The 17,278-nt window shown below is 48.4% G+C and overlaps 2 long non-coding RNA genes across 3 annotated transcripts; one reads left to right on the forward strand and one right to left on the reverse strand.

The window, feature by feature from the left end:
- Positions 1–1,155: 1,155 nt before the first annotated feature.
- LOC117282057 lies at positions 1,156–17,278 on the forward strand. 2 transcript variants are annotated; one of them, XR_004512653.1, is made up of 3 exons: positions 1,156–1,530; positions 6,353–7,543; positions 7,772–11,785. It is a non-coding gene; the product is annotated as an uncharacterized LOC117282057 (long non-coding RNA). The 2 variants fall into 2 exon arrangements; XR_004512652.1 differs by lacking the exon at positions 1,156–1,530 and adding an exon at positions 17,109–17,278 and having other exon boundaries at positions 6,222–7,543; positions 7,772–7,831.
- LOC117282058 lies at positions 7,619–17,112 on the reverse strand. Its single transcript, XR_004512654.1, has 2 exons — positions 14,622–17,112; positions 7,619–11,762 (listed from the first exon to the last, which is right to left on the reverse strand). It is a non-coding gene; the product is annotated as an uncharacterized LOC117282058 (long non-coding RNA).

The raw sequence follows: 17,278 nt of genomic DNA on the forward strand, positions 1-17,278 counted from the left end.
CACACACACACACACACACACACACAATGCCTGGAATATACAATATACACAATATTCAACTTTTCACAATCGCAGCAGCCTTCCTGGTATTAAAACTTTGTTCCTTAAGTCAAAATTTTATAAACCATGCAGGTTCGTGTCACTTCTCCTATCGTCTTTCTTGGAGGGGGCTGAACTTGTGCCACCTGTGTGTCTTGTGAAGGAGATTCTTAGTATCGTCCGTGTTTGTTCGTGGCTTGCTGGACGGAGTTATTTTTGTCTTTGTAATTGTTAATGTGATGGACCAGAATGAAACAAATAAAAAAAATAAAGGTTTGTAAGAGTTCTGCAATTATTTTATTGCTTTTCGTAAATTATTAAATTCAATCTTAATCTTGTTAACAAGAGAGTGTATCAGATTCTCGAGTTTCATTATCCTACTGCAATTAATAACAAATGGAAACCTCAGTATTATTACTTCGTGTACATGGTATATAACACATTAATGTAACTGAAAAGCTGTGTTCTGTGCAGCTTTCAGGTATAAGTTTTAAGCAAAGTTATGAAGCTGAATACAAGTATCTGATGGAAACAGAATTTTCTTTCAAGTTTACCCACAGTCACCTTTCCTAAACACAAGTATTCTATATATGTTACAGTTCAAATATCCATTGCATTTCAGTAAGGGGGTGTTGAATTGATGTAAATGAAATTTTCTTATTTTACAGGCACTGGTGAGAAACTTTCTCCCGATAAATAATGTTGCAACCCGATATCTTGTACTGCAGAGGTTCTTACTCCGTTGTGTGTTTTCTGTTTTCGATCTGAGTTTAATATCATTTAATTCATTCCCCTCCAGATGGTTTTGAGCGAAGTTTGAAAACAGAAAACACACAACGGAGTAAGAACCTCTGCAGTACAAGATATCAGGTTGCAACATTATTTATCGGGAGAAAGTTTCTCACCAGTGCCTGTAAAATAAGAACATTTCATTTACATCAATTATTAATTCTAGCTATATGTGTGAGTCAGTGATTTTTTGGGAGGGAGCAGTAAAAAAAATTCTGGTGGTATAATAGCATGCTTTCTTACCGACGGGTCAGGTGGTATGATACCTTCTTACCGACCGAGCCCTCGGCACTGGCTGCAGTTTTTTTATAATGTAATTGTAGCTGGCCAATGCGGCAGCAGTGATGCTTCATGACGTCACGCTGGCTGTGTTGCCCGCCAATAGCATTGAGTTGCAACCCCCTACTGACCGTTACCTATATTAACGTTGGCAACACTGTCGTTGTATTCCCATTTTCACGTAGAAGTTGATCAAATCAATTAATTTGTATCGTATTGTTAATATTTCAGAGATCGGGCCATCTGGCTTCTTTGGAATAAGAATTGATTTTGAAAAGTTGGATAAAGTATGGACATTTTTGATGCTAGGAAGAAAATTAGACGCCTTTTGTGACATCAGCGTCCTACTTGAGGAACTAGCAATTTGGCAACATTTTGAAATTTCAAAAAGAAAAAAAAACTATTGGATACGAAAAATTGACTGTAAGTGGAAGAACTATATTGTATACGGAAAATAGACTGTAAGAATATGAACTGTAACGTGTAAGAATTATAAGTACTTCATATTGTACAAATATCATGCTGTTCAACATCTGGATATCTGTAAACATAATATCAACCAATCAATCAATTTATTTGTTTCAAGAATCCACATTTGGTGATACAACCCTGGGATATAGAAGTCAACAGGGACATATTAATATAACATACGTATTGTACATGAGGCAATTATACTATAAAACTTAACTACCCACAGATTTCATACACATCAGTCATACATCATCCCACTGGCAACAATTCAATAACCAAAAGAAACCCTGTATCCAAAATTTATATACAGTAAAACTTGGTTATAGCAACATCGGTTTCTGTGACACCCTGTCTATTGCATCAAATATTCAATGGTACCAACTAATTCCTCATAAAGCAACTGTTTTTATACCTTGCTTAGTACGACATGCACAAATGCATCAACCTCGTATGTAACGTCATTTTCATTCCTGAATTTCTCTGATATCATGGGAAAGTTCGATGTGTCTGCCCAGCCTGATAACTGTACTCTGTACAGATAACTGATTACTGTACTCGTATCTAGGTACAGTAAGGCACAACAATTGATGTAATCTACTGTAATTTGGTGAGTAGGCCTACCTTTAATATACAGAATTAGTGCAGTGTGTATTGTCAGTGAAAAGCGCTGTAATATGTCTTTGATATTACACATTTGGGNTTCATCTTGTATTTAAAATACATGTCACATACATGTCTAATACTTCTGAGAACTAGAACTAGTCCTATTACAGCTCCATTCACAAGAGAACAACTAAACATTAGAATTCAATAAACATGCATAATTCATCAACCACATGGTATAAAACATATCACATTTACATACACATTATATTGTAACGTGTTCTGAAAACAAAACCAGTCCTCCTGCAGTCACATTCATAAAAGAATAATAATAAAACAAATCAACACCTTGCAACATGAGCAAATTATCATCACCTTAATAAACTCATATTTTGGAAGGGGACTAGTCTTAGTTACAAATTGCATAAATTGAGTCTTGTCAATGTTTAATGACAATAAATTAATAGTGAGCCATCTATTTATATCTTGGCAAAGTTTATTAACAGTATTTTCAAATTTTATCTGATTAGGACTATTAACAATTATACTGGTATGAATTGCAGATAAAACAACTTCAGCACTGTCCTTTATTGATTTTGGTAGGTCACTGATATAGAGTAGAAAAAGCAATGGTCCAAGTACTGATCCCTGTGGGACCCCATGCTTTATGAATCCCAAGTTTAAGCTGGAATCATGAGAGTTGTCTAAAATCACTCTTTGGTATTTGCCCTGTAGGTAAGATAACTAGTTAAGTGATGATCCTCCTATTGCATAAAACTCCAGTTTTGCTAATAGAGAGTCGTGATTACCACAGTCAAAGACTTTATGAAAATCACAAAAAATACCTACAACCATCATTCTATTGTTCAATGTCTTCAATATTTCATCGGTCAATCTACAGGAGGCCTTTATCTGTTGATGCACCAGGTCTGAAGCCAAACAGTTCAGTTGCTAAAATATTATTAGCTTCGATATGTTGCAGAAGTCTACCATATATTATTTTTTCAAATACTTCTGTGGAGATTCCACCATAACGATGTGAATTCTTTAATCTTAGCATTCTGATAATTCTTTCAACTTTTTAGTGTATGTGTTTTTAAATTTTATTTTAGAGAAGGAATTCTGAAATGAGTTAGACATGTAGTATTTTGGGTCTTCATTATTATTAGAACCTTCTGTGTTGTTATTTTTAATGTCCTGAATAATTTCCCAGCTTCTGACAGGAAATATTTGTTAAAAGCTACAGGAGAATTTTGATATTTACTAAACGTATGTCCCTTTACTCTATTTGTTTCTGCTTTTATAATATTCCAGGTTGTTTTCATTTTGTTAGCAGTGTTAACAACCTGATTATTATACACTGATCTTTTAGCTTCTTTAATCACCCTTGCTCATATTTTACAGTATTGCTTGTAATACCATTTGAAATTTATATCATTACTATGTAGGTCGTACAGAAAGTCATGAGCAACTTTTTTTTGCATGCAACCTGGGAACAGCAGACGAAAGAGAGTATAGTGATAGTGCAACCAGCTGTTTGTGTTAACCTTGAGTGTCTTATGATGCCAATAGCTTGCATCACGTGACCAGTATCACTCCTAACAAAATGGCCGACAATGATATGTCGTTTCGCCAGCATGCTGTCATCGAATTTCTTGTGAAAGAGGAAATCCCTGCTGCAGAAATTCACCAGAGACTTCAGCATGCTTATGGAAGTGTGTCCATGGGTGCAAGCAGTGTTCGAAGATGGGTGAAACATTTTAAAGATGGGAACACCAGCATCGAAGATGAGCCTCGGAGCGGTCGTCCTCAAACAGCCTCAACTGGACACAACAAGGAAAGAGTGGATGAGATAATTCAAGATGACAGGCGTGTGCCTATGAACACAATAGCCCGAAAACTTGGAATAGGGCACAGTGCAGTACAGGAGATGATTGAAAGCTTGTGCTATAGGAAAGTTTGTGCCCAATGGGTCCCGCGGTTATTGACCGAAGACAACGAAGGTCAGCAAAAAGCCCATCACCTCAGAACTGCTGCAGAGATATCGACACGAAGGCGTTGATTTTTGCTCTGTATTGTGACAGGTGACGAAAGCTGGTTTGACCATTTCGAGCCTGGAATGAAACGGCAGTGTATGGAATGGCACCATTTGCATTCTCCATCAAAAAAGAAGGAAAAGACAGTGCCATCAGCTGCAAAGGTGATGGGCACAGTCTTCTGGCCGAATTCCTGGAACCTGGGCAAACCATCAATGCTTGTCGTTATGTCCGGACACTGCTCCAGCTCCGTTGTTCATTGCACAATAACCGTCCGGGACGAAAAATCATCCTGCAGGACAACGCTCGCCCCCACGCCACTCGCCTCACATTGGAAGCAATTGCAAAGATGGTGTGGCAAGTTCTTTCACACCCTCTGACTACCATCTTTTCGGATTTGTGAAGGACTGGCTGCGTGGACGTTTTGAGACAAGGGAGGCAATTCAGAAAACAGTGCATCAGTATAGACTTGAAAGGATTCTTGAAAGCCAAAAGAAGTACAGTGCATCAGTATCTTCGGATGGCTGGAACAGAATTTTACACGAGGGAAATTTTCAAACTCCCAGAACGTTGGGAGAAATGTGTACAAAGAAGTGGCAATTATGTGGAAAAATAAAGAAAGGTATGTAGATTGAGGTCGTGTATTTGGTTTGTCAATAATAAAGCATGTTACTTTACAAAAAATTGTTGACATGGCCAGGGCATGTAGTACAAATGGGAGAGAAGAGAATTAATATAGGATATTGGTATGAAAGCCACAACCTTGCATGTAATTGGTACTGGTTCTGTTAACTATTGATATTTTAGTTTTACCATGAAGCGGTCCGAGTTACATTCGACACCTCTATAGGATCGCACATCGATAAGGTTCCTTGCTTATCTTGCATCTATCATAACATGGTCAATTTAATTTCTTGTCCAACCATTGAGAGATATCCATTTTTTTCTTACGGAAAAGTCTTTTAAGTACTACTTTTAAGCAAGTTTCCGGTGACTGGAAATCGGCCGTCATTACTCTATTGTTATTAAACTTATCGTGAAGGTTATGGTGTCCCACGTGTTGTACGTACTACAGGATCTCTTCCTATCTTCGCCTTTGCACCACCCATAATAATTTGGATGCCATGTCTTACTGATGTTGCCCTTCATATGGAGATGGCATAAGCACTCATCTACAAACTATTATTGGGTTTTTAGACTTTGTCCATCTTCCAGTATTCTAGTAACTAGAACACACCTTCATTCCACCAATTTCTCCATCATGATAATCACCTGGGGCAGGTACAGTAGGCCACTCAGTGCCCGCAGTGCTGAGGAGACCCAATTAGGACTCCATCCCCACACTTACTTACTTACTTACTCATGGAGCTGAGCCCTTCTGGAGAAGCTGCCAATTCTGCAGCTACTCAAGAATTTCCCAGAATTTTATGGAACCCGAACGTTCATTACCATGTTTACAAGAGCCCTCCACTGGTCCCTATCCTGAGCCAGATCAACCCATCCTATCACTCTAAGATTCATTCTAATATTGTCCACCCACCTAAGCCTTGGTCTTCCCTGTGGTCTCTTTCCTTCTGGTTTTCCCACCAATATCCTATACGAATTCCTTGTCTCCCCCACTTCTGCTACATGACATGCCAACCTCATCCTCCTTGACTTGATCACTCTAATTATACTTGGAGAAGAGTACAAATTATGAAGCTCCTAATTATGCAGTCTTCACTAACCTCTTGTCACTTCATCCCTCTTTGGTCCTAATATTCTCAACACCCTGTTTTCAAACACCCTCAGTCTATGTTCCTCCCTTAATGTCAGAGACAAAGTTTCACACCCATACAGAACTACAGGCAAAATTACAGTTTTGTATAATATAATTTTTACGTTTTTGGACAACAGACGAGAAGACAAAAGATTCTGGACTGAATGGTAGCAAGCATTACCCGAGTTCAATCGCCTCTTAATTTCCTCCTGAATCAGGTTTTGATCTGTTATCGTTCTTCCCACACTAAGTGAATTAAAAAATTAATTAATTAGAAACATAACTTTTCGGAAACTAGACGTGTTTCCGTCCTCGGGTGGGGGGAGGACTCCTCTGTTTGGACCGTTATATAATTTCTTTTCATATATTGTTTCAGATCAAAATGTCAAACGAGACAGATCTCTTAAATCTGCTGATCGCACTTGCTCACAGTAAGTAACATACATACTGTAACTCGTGATTACAAATGATTATAATAGTCCCTGGTTTTATGAAAACCATCAGGTATTTGAATAGACTATTGAAGTAGAAAATATTAAACTACTTGTAGAATAGTTAACCAGAATCGAAGATGAAGCCATTCAATCGCATTATAAGAGAGGCCTTTTAACTTCATTGGTGGAATTAGCAAAATCTTGTCTGGTACTATGGATAGTGAACACACAACATACTACACAGACAAAATTTTGGATATGGAAATGGAACAGGCTGATTTCTTAACTTTCCAAAGAACAGGTAACAGTCGTAAAATCGACATTAAGATGTATAAGACATTACAAGACGTATCTGAAAACAAGAATGTACGATCGTAAGGGTTGGCGAATAATGAACACGGTGATAAGGTAAAGGAAACATATACATCCTCACCAATGCTGCTTGTTGTAAATGAGCATTCGGCGCAACTAGACAGAGCTTCGGGCATACTCTAGTCACATGTTATTGCACAAGCTCAAGTCATGAATCAGAAAAAATTAAATCAAGCTGACTTCCCCACTGACTTGGCATTTGTCTTCCTCTAACAAATCATTTGATTTCAATGTGTACCATGTTTTGCCCTTACCAATTAAGATAAAAAATACCGAGTTAAAACTTGCATGTATATTGTCAGAAAGTCAGTATTTGTTAATATATATAGCTAAGCAGTATAACTCTAGGTTAAAGGTAGACAAATGTAAGGAATGTAAGCTGACAACAGCCATCGGCTGTGCAAAGAAAATTACCCTGTGCATGTAAAGCATTTAGACAAAGAACATGGAGCCTAACTGCTTCAGTCCATTGGAAGCATACCTAGCAGTTGTACTCAGAATATAACAGGACCGAATCAAACGCTGTGGACCCAGCTGGGTAATAATGAATGGTTAGGTGCTGCTCCACGAGTGCACACACTCGAAGTGTGTTCGGCGCAGGAACAAATTGACATTACGGTGACAAGTCAGGAATTAGGTTGTAAGTGTATATCTGTGTAGCATACTGAGGTCGTTTTATTCTTTCTTTTTTAGGCATCACAAGTGAGATCATGGAAATATTTAAGAAAATTCTTGAGGACTGGGCAAGTTTCAGAAAAGCAGTAAGGAATTCCCGTTCCTTTGCATGACATTATATTTTTATTTAATTGGTGTATTGAAATGTTTTCTAAGAGAGAGAGAGAGAGAGAGATTCACTCAAATTTCCTGAACAGGATTAGATAAATAATAAATCGCCATATATTCTTAGAGGTAAATTTCAGAATCTCAGTCAGTAGGCAAGTTTCAATTGGGATTAAAACTCATGTGACTCCTGTACTGATGTGTTGCAGGGTATCTTTGGCCTAGTGCTGCTGGGAGCAGTGCTAGAAACATTAAGGCGGATATATGTTGTAAGTATCATGACAGTTGACTCGTCACTTACCAAGCATCACTGTCTCTAGGTAATTGGTCAAATTAAAGAAAAATGTAGTTCAGTCTGCAAGGTCAAGTCTCCCTGCGGGGAGATTTCACTTTCTCACCCAGACTCTTTAAATAGTTGCAGTTTACCAACAAAGAAATGGCCGTGATCGCGTAGTCGATATAGCGACTTTATACGGGCTGGATGGCTGTTATGAGTGGTTGCCGCCCCTGAACATAAGGCCATAGCCAACGATGCGACCCACCAGATTCAGGGACGGCAGGGGCTGGGCGACGATAATCAAGGGCGCCAGGGATCGGAACGCGATAATCAGGTACGCCAGGGGACGGACATCGAGAATCAGAGATGCAGGAGGGCGGACCGCGAAAATCAGGGACGCCAGGGGCCGGACCGCGTGAACCAGAGACGAAAGAGGCAGAGACACCAACCTCAAGGCCATAAGCAACGAGGCGGCCCACCAGATTCAGGGACGGCAGGGGCTGAGCCACGATAATCAGGGAAGCCAGGGGGCGGATCGCGAGAATCGTGTACGACAGGGGCCTGACCGCGAGAACCAGGGACGACAGAGGCAGGGACTCCAACCTAAGACAATAGCCAACGAGGCGGCCCACAGATTTAGGGACGGCAGGGGCTGGGCCACGATAATCAAGGGCGATAGGGGCTGGCCAACGATAATCAGGAAAGCCAGGGAACGTACCGCGCTAATCAGAGATGCCAGGGGCCGGACTGCGAGAATCACCGATGCGAGGGACCGGACGGCGGACCAGGGACGACAGAGGCAGGACACTAACCTAAGGCCATAGTCAACGAGGCGGCCCACCAGATTCTGGGACGGCAGGAGCTGGGCCACGATAATCAAGGGCGCCAGGGACAGGACCGCCATAATCAGGTATGCAAGGGGCCAGACTGCGAGAATCAGGCACGCCAGGGACAGGGCCGCGAGAACCAGAGACGACAGGCAGGGACACCAACCTAAGGCTATAGCCAACGAGGCGGCCCACCAGATTCAGGGACGACAGGAGCAGGACCACGATAATCAGGAAAGTCGGGGACCGGACCGCGCTAATAGGGGACGCCAGAGGTCAGACTGCGAGAATCAGGGACGTCACGGGCCGGACCGCGAGAACCAGGGACGGCAGAGGCAGGGACACTAACTCAAGGCCATAGTCAGCGATGCGGCCAACAGGTTGAGGGACGGCAGGGGCTGGGCCACGATAATCAAGGGCTCTAGGGGCCGGACCGCCATAATCAGGGACGACAGGGACCCGACTGCGAGAATCAGGCACGCCAGGGGCCGGACCGCGAGAACCAGAGACGACACAGGCAGGAAAACCAACCTAAGGCTATTGTCTGTATTTCCTTATATTAACCTGAAATCGACAAAGAATATTCGGAAAAAATTTCATGAAATTGGCTGAGTTCGTTCATAATTTGTTTAAATTGTTCTAATTAACTTATAATTACTGACCATATTAAATTTCATTAAATAATAAAGTAAGGCGGCCCACAAGATTCAGGGACAGGAGCTGGGCCACGATAATCAGGGAAGCCAGGGACCGTACCGCGCTAATAAGGGACGCCAGGGGCCACTGCGAGAATCACGTACGCCAGGGGCCGGACCGCGAGAACCAGAGACACAGGCAGGGACACGAAACTAAGGCCATAGCCAACGAGGCGGCCCACAGATTGAGGTACGCAAGGGGCCAGACCGCGAGAATCAGGCACGCCAGGGGCCGGACCGCGAGAACCAGGAACGCCAGAGGCAGGGACACCAACTTAAGGTCATAGCCAACAACGCGGCCCACCAGATTCAGGGACGTCAGGATCTGGGACACGATAATCAAGGGCACCAGGGACCGGCCAAAGTTAATCAGGAAAGCCAGGGACGGGACCGCACTAATCAGGGACGCCAGGGGCCTGACCGCGAGAACCAGTGATGACAGAGGCAGGGACCCCAAACTAAGGCCTTAGCCAACAAGGCGGCCCACAGATTGAGGGACGGCAGGGGCTGACCCACGATAATCAAGGGCGCCAGGGGCCGGCCCACGATAATCAGGGAAGCCAGGGGCCGGACCGCGATAATCAGGTATGCAACGGGCCAGACCGAGAATCAGTGACGCAGGGGGCCGGACCGCGAGAGCCAGGGACGACAGAGGCAGGGACACCAACCTAAGGCCATAGCCAAAGAGGGGGAACACAGGTTGAGGGACGGCAGGGGCCGGACCGCGCTAATCAGTATTGCAAGGGGCCAGACCCAGAATCAGGGACGCCGGGGGCCGGACCGCGACAACAAGGGACGACAGAGGCAGGGACACCAACTTAAGGCTATAGCCAACGAGGCGGCCCACCAGATTCAGGGACAACAGGAGCTCGGCCACGATAATCAAGGGCGCCAGAGGCCGGCCAACGATAATCAGGAAGCCAGGGACCGGACCGCGCTAATAAGGGACCCCAGAGGTCAGATCGCGAGAATCAGGGATGTCAGGGGCCGGACCGCGAGAACCAGGGACGAGAGAGGCAGGGACACCAACCTAAGGCCATAGCCAAAGAGGGGGAACACAGGTTGAGGGACGCCAGGGGCTGGGCCACGATAATCAAGGGCGCTAGGGGCCCGACTGCGAGAATCAGGCACGCCAGGGGCCGGACCGCGAGAACCAGAGACGACACAGGCAGGGACACCAACCTAATGCTATGGTCTGTATTTCCTTATATTAACGTGAAATCGACAAAGAATATTCGGAAAAAATTTCATGAAATAGGTTGAGTTCGTTCATAATTTGTTCAATTGTTTTAATTAACTTATAAATACTGAACATATTATAAAATTTCATTAAATAATATAATAAGGCGGCCCACCAGATTCAGGGACGACAGGAGCTGGGTCACGATAATCAGGAAAGCCAGGGAACGGACCGCGCTAATAAGGGACGCCAGAGGCCAGACCCTCTGTTTGAGGCAGTATGACCTGAAAATATAAATTAAGTTAGAATGATTAATGGACTTGTACAGGACATTGGAACACACATGTTCAGGTCTCAGCTTGTCATTCTGAAGGTTATTGTGTAGGCGAGCTTCCAAGTTCAAGTGTCAACTTGGAATCCTTTAATTGTTACGAAGCTGAAATGCGTTGACTAACAAGTATTTTATGCTCTGTGCATAGAATGCAGGGGGTGGGCCACGATAATCAAGGGCGCCAGGGGCCGGACCGCGATAATCAGGTACGCAAGGGGCCAGACCGCGAGAACCAGAGACGACACAGGCAGGAACACCAACCTAAGGCCATAGCCAACGAGGCGGTCCACCAGAATCAAAGATAATCAGGAAAGCCAGGGACCGGACCGCGCTAATAATGGACGCAAGGGGTCAGACCGTGAGAATTTGGGACGCCAGGGAACACACTGCGAGAATTACGGACGCCAGGGGCCAGACCGCGAGAACCAGGGACGGTAGACAGGGACACCAACCTAAGGCCATATTCAAAGAGGCGGCCCACCAGATTCAGGGACGGCAGGAGCTGCTGCTCGTTAACCAAGGAAGCCAAGGGCCGGCCCACGATAAACAGGGAATTCAGGGGGGAGACCGCGAGAATAAGGGACGCAACGGGCCGGACCGCGAGAATCACGGACGCCAGGGGCCGGACCGGGAGAATCAGGTACGCAAGGGGCCCGACTGAGAATCATGGACTCCGGGGGGCTGACCGCGACATCAGGGACGCCAGGGGCCAGACCGCGAGAACCAGGGATACCAACCTAAGACCATAACCAACGAGGCGGTACACCAGATTCAGGGACGGCAAGGGCTGACTCACGATAATCAGGAAAGCCAGGGACCGCACCGTGGTAATCAGGGACTCCAGGAGCCGGACCGCGAGAACCAGGGATGACAGAGGCAGGGACACCAACCTAAGGCCATAGTCAACGAGGCGGCCCACNCGGGAACGACAGAGGCAGGGGCACCAACTTAAGGCCATAACCAACGAGGCGGTCCGCCAGATTCAGGATAGACAGGAGCTGGGACACGATAATCAAGGGCGCCAGAGGCCGGCCAACGATAATCAGGAAAGCCAGGGACCGCACCGTGGTAATCAGGGACTCCAGGAGCCGGACCGCGAGAACCAGGGATGACAGAGGCAGGGACACCAACCTAAGGCCATAGTCAACGAGGCGGCCCACCAGATTCTGACACGGCAGGGGCTGGGCCACGATAATCAAGGGCGCTAGAGGCTGGCCAACGATAATCAGGAAAGCCAGGGACCGCACCGTGGTAATCAGGGACTCCAGGAGCCGGACCGCGAGAACCAGGGATGACAGAGGCAGGGACACCAACCTAAGGCCATAGTCAACGAGGCGGCCCACCAGATTCTGACACGGCAGGGGCTGGGCCACGATAATCAAGAGCGCCGGGGGCAGGCCAAAGATAATGTGGAAAGCCAGGGACCGAACCGCGCTAATCTGGGACGCCACGGGCCGGAACGCGACAATCAGGAACGATGGGGTCCGCCCACGAGAACTAGGGACACCAAATTAAGGCTGTAGCCAACGAGGCGGCCCACAGATTGAGGGACGGCGGGCCACGATAATCAACGGCGCCAGGGGCTGCGCCGCGATAATCAGGAAGCCAGGGACCGTACCGCGTTAATCACGGGCGCCAGGGGCCGGACTGCGAGAATCACGGACGCGAGGAGCCGGACGGCGAGAACCAGGGATGACAGAGGCAGGGACACTTAACTCAAGGCCACAGCCAACAAGGCGGCCGACAGGTTGAGGGACGGCAGGGGCTGGGCCACGATAATCAAGGGTGCCATGGGCCGGACCGCGAAAATCAGGTACGCAAGGGGCCAGACCGAGAATCAGGCACGCCAGGGGCCGGACCGCGAGAACCAGAGACGACACAGGCAGGAACACCAACCTACGGCCATAGCCAACGAGGCGGCCCACCAGATTCAGGGACGACAGGAGCTGGGTCACGATAATCAAGGGCGTCAGGGGTCGGCCAAAGATAATCAGGAAAGCCAGGGACCGGACCGCGCTAATAATGGACGCAANATGTCATTAAATAATATAGTAAGGCGGCCCACCAGATTCAGGGACGACAGGAGCTGGGCCACGATAATCACCGGCGCCATAGGCCGGCCAACGATAATCAGGAAAGCCTGGGACCGGACCGCGATAATAAGGGACGCCAGAGGCCAGACCGCGAGAACCAGGGACGACAAAGGCAGGGACACTAACTCAAGGCCACAGCCAACAAGGCGGCCGACAGGTTGAGGGACGGCAGGGGCTGGGCCACGATAATCAAGGGTGCCATGGGCCGGACCGCGAAAATCAGGTACGCAAGGGGCCAGACCGAGAATCAGGCACGCCAGGGGCCGGACCGCGAGAACCAGAGACGACACAGGCAGGAACACCAACCTANGAGGCAGGGACACCAACCTAAGGCGTAGCCAATAGAGGCGGCCCACAGGTTGAGGGGCGGCAGAAGCTGGGCCATGATAATCAAGGGCGCCAGGGGCCGGCCAAAGATAACCAGGAAAGCTAGGGGCCGGACCGCGATAATCAGGTACACAAGGGATCAGACCGAGAACTAGGGACGCCAGGGGTCGGACCGCGAAAACCAGGGACGACATAGGCAGGGACACTAACTCAAGGCCATAGCCAACGAGGCGGCCCACAGGTTGAGGGACGGCAGGGGCCGGACCGCGAGAACCAGGGACGGCAGAGGCAGGGACACCAACCTAAGGCCATAACCAACGAGGCGGCCCACAGGTTGAGGGACGGCAGGGGCCGGACCGCGAGAACCAGGGACGGCAGAGGCAGGGACACCAACCTAAGGCCATAACCAACGAGGCGGCCCACCAGATTCAGGGACGACAGGAGCTGGGACACGATAATCAAGGGCGCCAAAGGCCGGGCAACGATAATGAGGAAAGCCAGGGACCGGACGGCGCTAATAAGGGACGCCACAGGCCAGACCACGAGAATCAGGGACGCCAGTGGTCGGACCTTCGAGAATCAGGGACGACAGAGGCAGGGAGACTAACTCAAGGCCATAGCCAACGAGGCGGCCCACAGGTTGACGGACGGCAGGGGCTGGGCCACGATAATCAACGGCGCTAGGGGCTGGCCAACGATAATCAGGAGAGCCAGGGTCCGTACCGCGCTAATCAGGGACGCCAGGGGCCGGACCGCGAGAACCAGGGACGACAGAGGCAGGGACACCAACCTAAGGCTATTGTCTGTATTTCCTTAAATTAACCTGAAATCGACAAAGAATATTCGGAAAAAAATTTCATGAAATTGGTTGAGTTCGTTCATAATTTGTTCAAACTGTCTTAATTAACTTATAATTACTGAACATATTGTCACGTGTTTACGTTACTGAATACGCCGTAGAGATCGTTAACTGGTTTATTGAACAATCTACAACTAACGGCTATAATTAATGATCACAATATTACGGGTTTCCACACTTTACAAACCCTACAACAAGGTCTCTTAAACGATCTTCACTTGTCTTCACGTACTAATAACGTGGGAGCTATACAAGTCTCCCTGAAATACACACTCCGAGTACAACTGTACTACAGCACTCACTATGTCTTGAAAGCACACAATACGTCTTCCGCTCGCTGACTTCTTAGTTATCGCTCACTCGCAGGCTGCTATGTTTCAACTNGGAAAGCCAGGGACCGCACCGTGGTAATCAGGGACTCCAGGAGCCGGACCGCGAGAACCAGGGATGACAGAGGCAGGGACACCAACCTAAGGCCATATTCAACGAGGCGGCCCACCAGATTCTGACACGGCAGGGGCTGGGCCACGATAATCAAGAGCGCCGGGGGCAGGCCAAAGATAATGTGGAAAGCCAGGGACCGAACCGCGCTAATCTGGGACGCCACGGGCCGGAACGCGACAATCAGGAACGATGGGGTCCGCCCACGAGAACTAGGGACACCAAATTAAGGCTGTAGCCAACGAGGCGGCCCACAGATTGAGGGACGGCGGGCCACGATAATCAACGGCGCCAGGGGCTGCGCCGCGATAATCAGGAAGCCAGGGACCGTACCGCGTTAATCACGGGCGCCAGGGGCCGGACTGCGAGAATCACGGACGCGAGGAGCCGGACGGCGAGAACCAGGGATGACAGAGGCAGGGACACTTAACTCAAGGCCACAGCCAACAAGGCGGCCGACAGGTTGAGGGACGGCAGGGGCTGGGCCACGATAATCAAGGGTGCCATGGGCCGGACCGCGAAAATCAGGTACGCAAGGGGCCAGACCGAGAATCAGGCACGCCAGGGGCCGGACCGCGAGAACCAGAGACGACACAGGCAGGAACACCAACCTACGGCCATAGCCAACGAGGCGGCCCACCAGATTCAGGGACGACAGGAGCTGGGTCACGATAATCAAGGGCGTCAGGGGTCGGCCAAAGATAATCAGGAAAGCCAGGGACCGGACCGCGCTAATAATGGACGCAAGGGGTCAGACCGCGAGAATTAGGGACGCAACGCGCCAGTCCGTGAGAATTGGGAACGCCAGGGAACACACTGCGAGAATTACGGACGCCAGGGGCCAGAGCGCGAGAACCAGGGACGGTAGGCAGAGACCAACCTAAGGCCATAGTCAACGAGGCGGCCCACAGGTTGAGGGACGGCAGGGGCTGGGCCATGGCAATCAAGGGCGGCAGGGGCCACACCGAGAATCAGGGACGCCAGGGACCAGACTGCGAGAATCACGGACAGGGGCCGGACCGCGAGAACCAGGGACAGAAACACCAACCTAAGGCCATATTGAAAGGGGCGGCCCACCAGATTCAGGGACGGCAGGGTCTGGCCCACGATAATAAAGAACGCCAGGGGCAGGCCAAAGATAATCAGGAAAGCCAGGGACCGGACCGCGAGAATCAGGGACGCCAGGGGCCGGACCGCGTGAACCACGGACGACAGGGAGGGACACCAACTTAAGGCCATAGACGAGGCGGCCCACCAGATTATAGGGACGGCAGGGGCTGAGCCACGATAATCAGGAAAGCCAGGCACCGAACCGCAAGTCAGGGACACCAGGGGCCGTACCGGGAGAATCAGGGGCCAGACCGCGAGAACCAGGGACCCCGGGGGCCACACGACGAGAACCAGGAACAAGAGGCAGGGACACCAACCTAAGGTCATAACCAACGAGGCGGCACACCAGATTCAGGGACGCAGGGGCTGGGCCACGATAATCAAGGGCGCCAGGGGCAGGCCAAAGATAATCAGGTACGCCACGTGCCGGACCGCGATAATCAGGTACTCAAGGGGCAAGACCGAGAATTAGGGACGCCGGTGGCCGGACAGCGAGAATCATGGACGCAACGGGCCAGACCGCTACAATCAGGGGCGCCAGGCGCCAGACCGCTAGATTCAGGGACGCCAGGGGCCGGGCCGCGAGAACCAGGGACGCCAGAGGCAGGAACACGAACCTAAGGCCATTGCAACAAGGTGGCACACCAAATTCAGGGATGGCAGGGGCTGGCCCACGATAATCAAGGGCGCCAGGGGCAGGCCAAAGATAATCAGGAAAGCCAGGGACCGGACCGCGCTAATAAGGAACGCCAGGGGTCACACCGCGAGAATCAGGGACACAATGGGCCGGTCCGCGAGAATCACGGACGCCAGGGGCCGTACCGCGAAAACCAGAGACACCAACATAAGGCCATAACCGAGGCGGCACACCAGATTCAGGGACGGAAGGGGCTGGGTCACGATAATCAACGGCTCCACGGGCCAGCCCACGATAATCAAGTTCGAAAGGGGCCAGACCGAGAATAGTGGATAGTGAACACACAACATATTACACAGACAAAATTTCGGATATGGAAATGGAACAGGCTGATTTCTTAACTTTCCAAAGAAACATATACATCCTCACCCATGCTGCTTGCTGTAAGTGAGCATTCGGCACAACTAGACAGAGCTTCGGGCATACTCTAGCCGCATGTTATTGCACAAGCTCAAATCATGAATCAGATAAAATTAAATCAAGCTGACTTCCCCACTGACTTGACACAGAATATAACAGGACTGAATCAAACGCTGTGGACCCAACTGGGTAACAATGAATGGTTAGGTGCTCCTCCACGAGTGCACACACACTCAGAGTGTTGTGTTCGGCACAGGAACAAATTGACATTACGGTGACAAGTGAGGAATTAGATTGTAAGTGTATATCTGTGTAGCATACTGAGGTCGTTTTATTCTTTCTTTTTTAGGGCTCACGGATTGGTTCATGACTGCCGTAACCTACGTTGTTAATAAATGGGCAAGTTTCGGAAAAGCAGTAAAGGAATTCCCGTTCCTTTACATGACATTATATTTTTATTTAATTGGTGTATTGAAATGTTTTCTAAGAGAGAGAGAGAGAGATTCACTCAAATTTCCT

The sequence above is a fragment of the Cryptotermes secundus genome, unplaced genomic scaffold, assembly GCF_002891405.2.
Source record: "Cryptotermes secundus unplaced genomic scaffold, Csec_1.0 scaffold1681, whole genome shotgun sequence".
Taxonomy (NCBI): Eukaryota; Metazoa; Arthropoda; class Insecta; order Blattodea; family Kalotermitidae; genus Cryptotermes; species Cryptotermes secundus.